This window comes from Oryx dammah, unplaced genomic scaffold, assembly GCF_014754425.2.
Source record: "Oryx dammah isolate SB20612 unplaced genomic scaffold, SCBI_Odam_1.1 HiC_scaffold_27, whole genome shotgun sequence".
Classification (NCBI taxonomy): domain Eukaryota; kingdom Metazoa; phylum Chordata; class Mammalia; order Artiodactyla; family Bovidae; genus Oryx; species Oryx dammah.
Window position 1 is genome coordinate 107,860,030 of NW_024070211.1, and position 8,463 is coordinate 107,868,492.

The window sequence follows — 8,463 nt, forward strand, 5'->3', positions numbered from 1 at the left end:
TATATACATATAAAGTTTCTGCATGGGGCATTCACTGGATAACAAGACATTTTAAAAATAAAATTCCATTTTGACTTGAAAAAAAAACCTCCCTCCCAAACTTCCCTAGCCCTGTCATTTTGACCAAAGGGCACAGTCATTTAAGGTTCCTAACATGACGCCTGGCACATAAACGCTCAAGACATGACAGGTGCTATTATCGTAACTACACTTCATCTTTCTCACAACCCAAATCTATCAAACACTGTATTCTGCAAATTTTACCTCCTCGGCTGCCACTGCGCTAGATCACAGGTCCCCTTCAATGTTGACCTCTTGTCTCTCCTATTAAAACAAACTGCTAATTCATCTTCTGGCCTCTAAACTCTATTTTATCCTTCATATTGCCATGAGTCATAGACTAGAACTTTCTCCAAAAGACAAAAACAAGAGCTCACTATAGCCTTCAGAATGAGTTCAGTCTCTCCACAACCTTGCCCCAAATTAGTTTCCCAAGACTTACTTCCCATCATATTCAATCAGACACCCACAACCTAGTTTCATACAAATTAAATAACTTTACAACTCTACTTTTCATATCACATATATATCTCAGCCTGATCTGTCCTTTCAAAATTTCTACTTACTTCTTTTCTTCTAGCTTAAGAAATGTTGGCCAATTCTCCCAAGTGGTATTTTGTCTGCACCTTTATATCATTCTACTCTGTGTGACATATAACAGGTGACATACTGAACTGTATACTCCTGCAGGGCAGAGAACAAGCCTTTCAAAAGAATCACTTATTTTCTCATTCAGTCAACAAAGTCTTATTTAATACCTACCTGGTGACAAGTTCTAGACAAAAGATGAATAAAATCAAAGCCTACACCTTGGAGTAGTCCACACTCCAGAGAGATGGACAGACATTTAAGCTAATAATTTCAATAAAATGTGAATGCTATATAACCAAGATATGAATGCTGTGAGTTCTCAGGAGAGAGGATGACTACCCGTCGAGCTTACCAGGCAGGGGAAGTAAAGACCTTATTCCACCCAGTGGGAAGGTAGGGCATGGAAAGCAGAGCCAGTAGGGAGCTGGGTGGTCTGGACAGGACCTGCCCAGCCCCCCAGAGGGAGTGCCCAGCATAAGGAGACTGCTGCCACAGGAAGTGGCAGTGTTGCCAGAATTTCCAATTTTTCCAGAGAAGTGGATAGCTTGGGTTTTTATGTGAATGCTCCTTTTTTCTTTTTTCCATGTTAACACATTTATGTCAAGTGAAAGTAAAATTCTTCTACACAGCCTAAAAATGATGCATCTGTGGGACAAATCTGGCCTGTGACAGGCACCCTCTGTGGTCCACCAAGTCAGGGGGCTTGGAATTCAGACAATGGAGAAGCACAGAGGCTTTCCAGTGACTATGGGGGTAAGGGGGGTGATCGAATCTGGATTTTTGAAAGCAGAGCAGACATACGGGGACTTGAGGGTAAACACGGCCGGAAAGAAAAGCAGCAGTGGTAACAGTTCCTGGTATTACTGGCATATCACTAGCCACACCCAAACTAGGCAACTTAAAGTAACAATCCCAGGAGCCCAGGGGCAGTCAGACCGGCTTCCCTGGTGCCTGGGGTACTAGCAAAGGGCTTCCCCTCTGACCCTAGTCAGAACAAGCCCTTCTGGAATTCCTGACACGTGAGAAAATGGAAGATGAAGAAAGGACTGCTGTTTTAAGAAGGCCGTCAGTGAGGGCTTACAGGAAAGTGCGAAGCGTATTACTAGACGCTAGCGGATGAGAGGACCCTGCTGTGCAGTGACAGTTTGGCAACGCTGATACCTATGGTGAAGCGGGAGCAGAAATGGATCTAATGATCTAGCGGAACACATTTCCAGGCAGAGGGCTTAAAGGGACACCTGGGTTCTGCTTGCTGCCTGTGATAAATCATGAACTGAGAGACGAGCGAAAGGACTCACTGTTAAATACAAACCGGTTCCTCTTCCACAGCCTCTCCAGACATCCAGCAAGTCTCAAACCCAGCCCCGGCTTCAGAGCAAAGATCAAATTCAGGCTGTGACCGGTGACACTCTGTTAAGACTCTAGAAAGATCTAAGGTGGTGCTTCCTGGAAGCCTTTAAACAGACGTAAGGCTTTCCAAGCCTCCCAGGTGGTGCAGCAGTAAAGAATCCACCTGCCGATACAGGAGGTGCAGGAAGCATGGGTTCGAGTCCTGGAGAAGGAAAGGGCAACCCGTTCCAGTATTCTTGCCTGAAAATCTTCACGGACAGAGAAGCCTGGCGGGCTACAGTCCACGGGGTCCCAGGGCTGGACGCAACGGAACACACACGCATATACACGTACATCAGGCTTTCTAAAAGTCTTAAGAGCAGACCTTACGGAGTCTCCGCGTTACACAGGAAGACTTCTGAGAACCTTGAGGCTGCGGCCCGTCAGTGTCACAAGGGGTCCAAGGCAGACAAAGCCTCTCGAGGTCATGGCTTCTGTCTAATACGCGAGCCCATCAACACGCACAGAAAATCCACAGTTTCACAGACACTTGTACTGTGAAATTACTGCCAGGTTAGACTATAACAGAGAGGACGAAATGAAAAAAGCATTCAGATCCCAGAACTTTTAGGGGAAGGAAACAGTCTGAGAAGGCTACTCAGCTGCAAGCGTTGACTCCTTAAGAAAAAGGAAGGGTCACTTAAAAAGTAGAAGCAAGAGCCCAGAGCATGGAACTGAGAGACAGACAGAACACAGGTAGAGGCATAGGCAACAGCCAACGGGCCAAATTTCCCATCCGTCGTGGGCCCAGGGGCTCTGGTTTTCCCACTTTCTGCAGGCCTTCCAGAAGCCTGCCCTCCTGCTTTGTTCTGGCTGTGTGTCAGGAAAACGACTGGGGCAAGGCCCTTGACTTTGGGCCTGAGCCTGAAGCTGTAACAGGACGAGCCTTCTGGAGAGTCTTGGAAACGCAAGAGTGTATTTTGCATGTGGGAGGTATGTGGATTATTGTGGCCAGAGGGTAGACCAGGGCAGGGCAGGTTTGTTTTATTTTTCTCCCCCAAAGATGCCCATAATAACACCTCCTGATCCAAGCGTTCTTCCAGAATCTTTCCAGCCCCACTATCAAGAGATGGAGTCCAGTGCCCTCTTCTTACACCTGGGTGGGTCTTTGCCTTGCCCATAACCAACAGAGTCAAGTGTCAGAGAAGGTGATGTGGTTTCCACCTGGCTCAGCAGAGGATGTTGCAGTCACTGCATAGGCAGTATCATGCAGACAGCCCTGAGGCCTCCATGCTGCAGGCAGGCCAGAAAGAGCCCACGAGGAGAGGGCCTGACTACCTGACTGCAGCTGTGAGGGACCAGAAACCAGCCTGCTCAGACTTCTCCGAACCCTGACCCACAGAAGTGTGTTAAAATGACTTACTGTCTGAAGCTGCTATAGAAAAGCAGAATAAGGACGGTGATGAGGTTACTTATGGAATTTCATTTCCATTTTTATAGTCAGGAATTCTTTAAAAATTCGTAGGTCACAGTTGACATCCTGTGTGTATGTGTGTGTGTGTGTGTGTGCGCGCGCACGCGCGCACGCTTGTGCATGCTCAGTCGTGTCTGACTCTTTGAGCCCCTATGGACTGCAGCCCACCAGGCTCCTCTGTCCATGGAATTTTCCCAGCAAGAATACTGGAGTGGGGTGCTATGTCCTCCTCCAGGGGATCTTCCCAACCCAGGGATTGAACTCGTGTCTCCTGCACTGGCAGGTGGATTCTTTACCATTGGGCCACCAGGGAAGCCATTTGATACCCCTTCCTATGACAAATACCATGCTCTACCATGCTTTGCTTCTTGGTCAGTGTTTTCTGACTGTGGATTTTCTGGGCAACTAAACACTTAGATTTTAATTCATACTCCCACATTTTTTTTTCTGTCTGACCATGTTATTATTTATTAAAATACCAAGAAGAAAAAAGTCCATTTCTATCAATTATAGATAAGTGGCTCCAGCTAAATCTTGGCCCTTTTGCCAGTGATCTGAATTAACTTTTTTTTGACCTCTTGGAATTCAATGTTTACCTAGTTTTGCTAAAATTTGGCATTTTCTTTTTCCAGAATGTAAAAGGAGAATAAAGGAATGAGAATATTAAAATGTTCTATAGGCAACTGGAAGAAATTCTAGAGAAACAGAGACTCTTATAATTCAATAATAACAATTCAAAACACTGAGCTAGATCAGTGAAGGAAACACGTATAGCAACTTCCTTACAACGCTTTAACATTTTCTAACGTGAAAGAATCAAATCTGATAAATGCTGCTTTTCGGATAATGGAACTTCCTAACTTCGGAAATCCAATTTGAAAGGGCAATGCCGTGAAAGAGAATGTTCTGGAAGCAGAAAGGGAGCTATTCTGAAGAAGCTGCACAAAACAAGAAGTAATTAGATTTCTTGTTTGGTTTTAGTCCTATCAAACCTCCAATATGGCATTTCCCCAAGACAGGGTGACAAAGAACAATGAGAACGGCCAGAAGCCAAGAAAGCAGCGTCCAATTTCGCAACTATTGTCCTTGAGAACGAACGCTCCTGCTGGAATGGGCGCCAAGCCGATCTGTGATGTTAGCTGATGAAGAAAACAATGGCAACGTTCTATACCGGTGAGACAAATAACACAGATGAGAAAACACACGTCATATAAAACCAAAGGGTAAAAAGGGAGAATACATGTTTAGCAGTGGAGCAGAGCCCAAGATGCTCTGGATACAGCAGTGAGTCACCAAGTTAACTTAACTGCAGGAGAAGGAGGCATGGGAATGAGAAAGAAGAGCACACAGCTAACGGCATACTGCTCCAGGCAGGAGGCAGAATGGACCGTGAAAACCACGAGAACTGTAACAAGCATCAGAGACACACTGTGATGGTCGGGTTTAGGTGTTGACTTGGCTATGCCACCATCTGCGGTTATTCAATCAAACACTAATGTAGGCATTGCCGTGAAGACATAGTAGACATAACTGTCTTTAACCGCAGGGAAATTATACCTTGATAATCTGGGTGGGCCTGATTCTATCAGTCGACAGGCCTGAACAGTTGAGCTAGGGTTTCTCTGAAGAAGAAACTGCAAAGCCTGTGGACAACAGCTTTGGCCATGCCCAAGAGTTGTGGTGTGCCCTTCATACCCTTCAACCCTATAGGCTCTCAGTTCAGTTCAGTTCAGTCACTCAGTCGTGTCTGACTCTTTGCGACCCCATGAATCACAGCATGCCAGGCCTCCCTGTCCATCACCAACTCCGGCAGTTCACGCAGACTCACGTACATCAAGTCGGTGATGCCATCCAGCCATCTCATCCTGGGTCATCCCCTTCTCCTCCTGCCCCCAATCCCTCCCAGCATCAGAGACTTTTCCAATGAGTCAATTCTTCACATGAGGTGGCCAATGTACTGGAGTTTCAGCTTCAGCATCATTCCCTAGGCTCTACTCCTTAATTATGTCAGACAATTTCTTGTAATAAATTTCTTTATACCTTCCTGGTTCTGTTTCTCTGGTTGAAGCCTAACTGATACACTAAATCCAGCAGCCTCACAGTGGTATTAAAAAATAAAAGGCAAACTAGCTAGCAGAAGAGCAGTGCCAACAAGAGCATCCACTGGGTTTTAGTAATGGAACATGTTAATGTCTCCAAATGAAACAGAAAGAGAGCTGAATAGAAAAGACAATAAGAAGAAAAATAACTAAGATGGACTGGATGATCATAACTTACTGCAGACTGTGGACTGGATTCCAACCTTGTAAAGACAGCCAACATAAAGATTAGAGGTGAGTTACCCATTAAACTTCATTCATGTGAACTCTGAGTGGTACAAGCAATGCCAGCACCTTGAAAAATGTTCTGCCAAGACCTAAATTTGCTTAGGGATTAACAATCCGTGAAAGATACTCAAGTGCATTTGAGTCTGGTAGAATGGAAACTCATCCGGACTCAGCAACTGTTATATAGAATGCAACCTAGAAAATATTTGTCATATTATAATTTCACCAAAGCGTCTGCTTTGAAAATATACACATCCATACAAACATTTCTGAATAACTTTTAGGTGTCAGTGCCAAAGAGTTCCTTCACAACAATTATGACTAACTGCCCTAAAGATGCATTCCAGCTAATACTCAGCTTAAAGCTCCTAATTAAATACCAGTAAACAGGTTCTCTGAAAAAGTAGATCCCTACATAGATTTCCAGCATGCTCCCCATTACCGAGGATGAAGTCTGATTATGGTGAGACACATGATATACCTCCTTTGTGTGGGGAAAAAAAAGAATGGGAAGAGTTGCTACCTCTGTTGGTCACCAGCAGAACTTTACATTTTCTCACTGTTTATCAGGGCATGAGGCTCAAATGGAGGCATGTTTATTCTTTCTGGTTGTAACCTAAATACAACATCCATAGTGTAAAATATTATGCACCCAACAGCAAGTATCAAATAGATCATCAAAACACAAGAAGACACTAGTAGAGAACAGAGCATTCATTAGTGCTGAACGTAAGGAGGAGGAGGTGCCCATATATACATTTCTCGATGCATCTGCATCATATTGTCATATAATAATTTCACCATATTATAATTTCACCAGAGCATTTCCGGAAGAACTTATCAGGACTTGGTGATGGCTCTGAATTGAGAGAGGGGCTTCTTTTCACTGGGTCATGTACATTAAGGAACCCCAATATATATCACCCATTCCCTGCCCCCCTCTCCCAGTTCCAAACTAATTTAGAAGTATGACCAGTAAGTTTGGGCAGGGGGCAGTCAAAAATCACCCTTTTTACAAAGGTGATACTTGAGAATGTGGCTTAAATGTTGAGCCAGCAGCCTTCCTTAATGAATGACCCCTGGGTTTAGACAAGACTTACCTATCCTGTCCCTAGCAAGCACAACCAGCGCATTCCTACCTCACCCAGGCAGGGCCACGGTAACTGACCAGTAGCGCCTCTCTCTATGAGCAGTCCAGCTCCCTCAGAAAGGGAGGGCAAGGGGCTGGGCCACACGTGCCCACTTCCTCCCTCCAAACTCACCAATCAGATACACTGCTGGGCAGAGACAGGCCAAGAATGTTTTGCTCACCCCATGAGCAGTGAAGAAACATCCCCTCTGCCTCTTCCTCTTTTGGCATCATTTGCAATTTTATCATTATTATGTACAATGCTGTCAGTCAAAAATCAGGTACTTAAAAATTAAAGATATACATACCTCTTGTTTAAAAATGCAAACAGAATTCTTTTTATTAAAAAAAAAAAAAACAGAAAGTAAAAGTAACCACCTCCTATCTCAAAACAATATTCAAAGATATGACTTTTCCAGGAGGGGAAGAAGTGATAGTAAGATGAGCTACTAAATTTTTAAGAACGAAAATGGTGAAACCTTCTATAAAATCTTGATGTGACCATGAGGTCAACTTATGGTTCACCCGCATTTGCCACAATATGTGTGCCATTTAGGATTTCCAACATTTTTTTAATTTTCTTGCAACAAATTCTGGAATGAAGACTCACCATTAAAGTACTGGTCTGGTCAATGAAACAACCATCAAACTTTCGACCACATAGGGCATGTAACGACAACACACAGGGCGTGTAATGACAGGAGTTGGTGCTTTTTAGTACTTTGCCTTTACACTTCTCTCCACCAAATGGATGAGTCTGTGTTCTTTTGTATTACAGAGTAATGGATTCTGTTGTTTTTGTTAATCTGGTTAACCTGGTATCTTTACTACAAAATCGAAAGATACTAAGAAGATATTCCAACATGCATGACATTTTGGAGCTCTGAAAGCACATGTCCTGGGGGTAAGACACAGTTCAATATATTCTGAGTCCTCACATTTAGAGTATCTTGTGTTTTGTTGTTGTGTAGTTGCTAAGTTGTGTCTGACTTTTTGCCACCCCGTGGGCCATGGCACACCATGCTTCCCTGTCCTTCACAATCTCCTGGAGTTTGCTCAAACTCTTATCCATTGAGTTTTTGGTGAGAGGTAACTAATATATGTTTGTTAAATATGCAAAAGAATGCTCAAACTACCGCACAATTGCACTCATCTCACATGCTAGTAAAGTAATGCTCAAAATTCTCCAAGCCAGGCTTCAGCAATACGTGAACCGTGAACTCCCTGATGTTCAAGCTGGTTTTAGAAAAGGCAGAGGAACCAGAGATCAAATTGCCAACATCCGCTGAATCATGGAAAAAGCACGAGAGTTCCAGAAAAACATCTATTTCTGCTTTAATGACTATGCCAAAGCCTTTGACTGTGTGGATTGCCAGACCACCTAACCTGCCTCTTGAGAAACCTGTATGCAGGTCAGGAAGCAACAGTTAGAACTGGACATGGAACAACAGACTGGTTCCAAATAGGAAAAGGAGTACGTCAAGGCTGTATATTGTCACCCTGCTTATTTAACTTCTATGCAGAGTACATCATGAGAAACGCTGGACTGGAAT

The 8,463-nt window shown here is 43.9% G+C and overlaps 1 protein-coding gene and 1 pseudogene across 1 annotated transcript in view; one reads left to right on the plus strand and one right to left on the minus strand.

Annotated features, from left to right (window-relative positions):
* The window catches only part of STK39 (serine/threonine kinase 39), a 315,997-nt gene that overhangs the window by 139,912 nt on the left and 167,622 nt on the right, over window positions 1–8,463 (minus strand). The window lies entirely within an intron of this gene.
* The window catches only part of LOC120854426, an 18,120-nt pseudogene continuing 11,055 nt past the window's right edge, over window positions 1,399–8,463 (plus strand).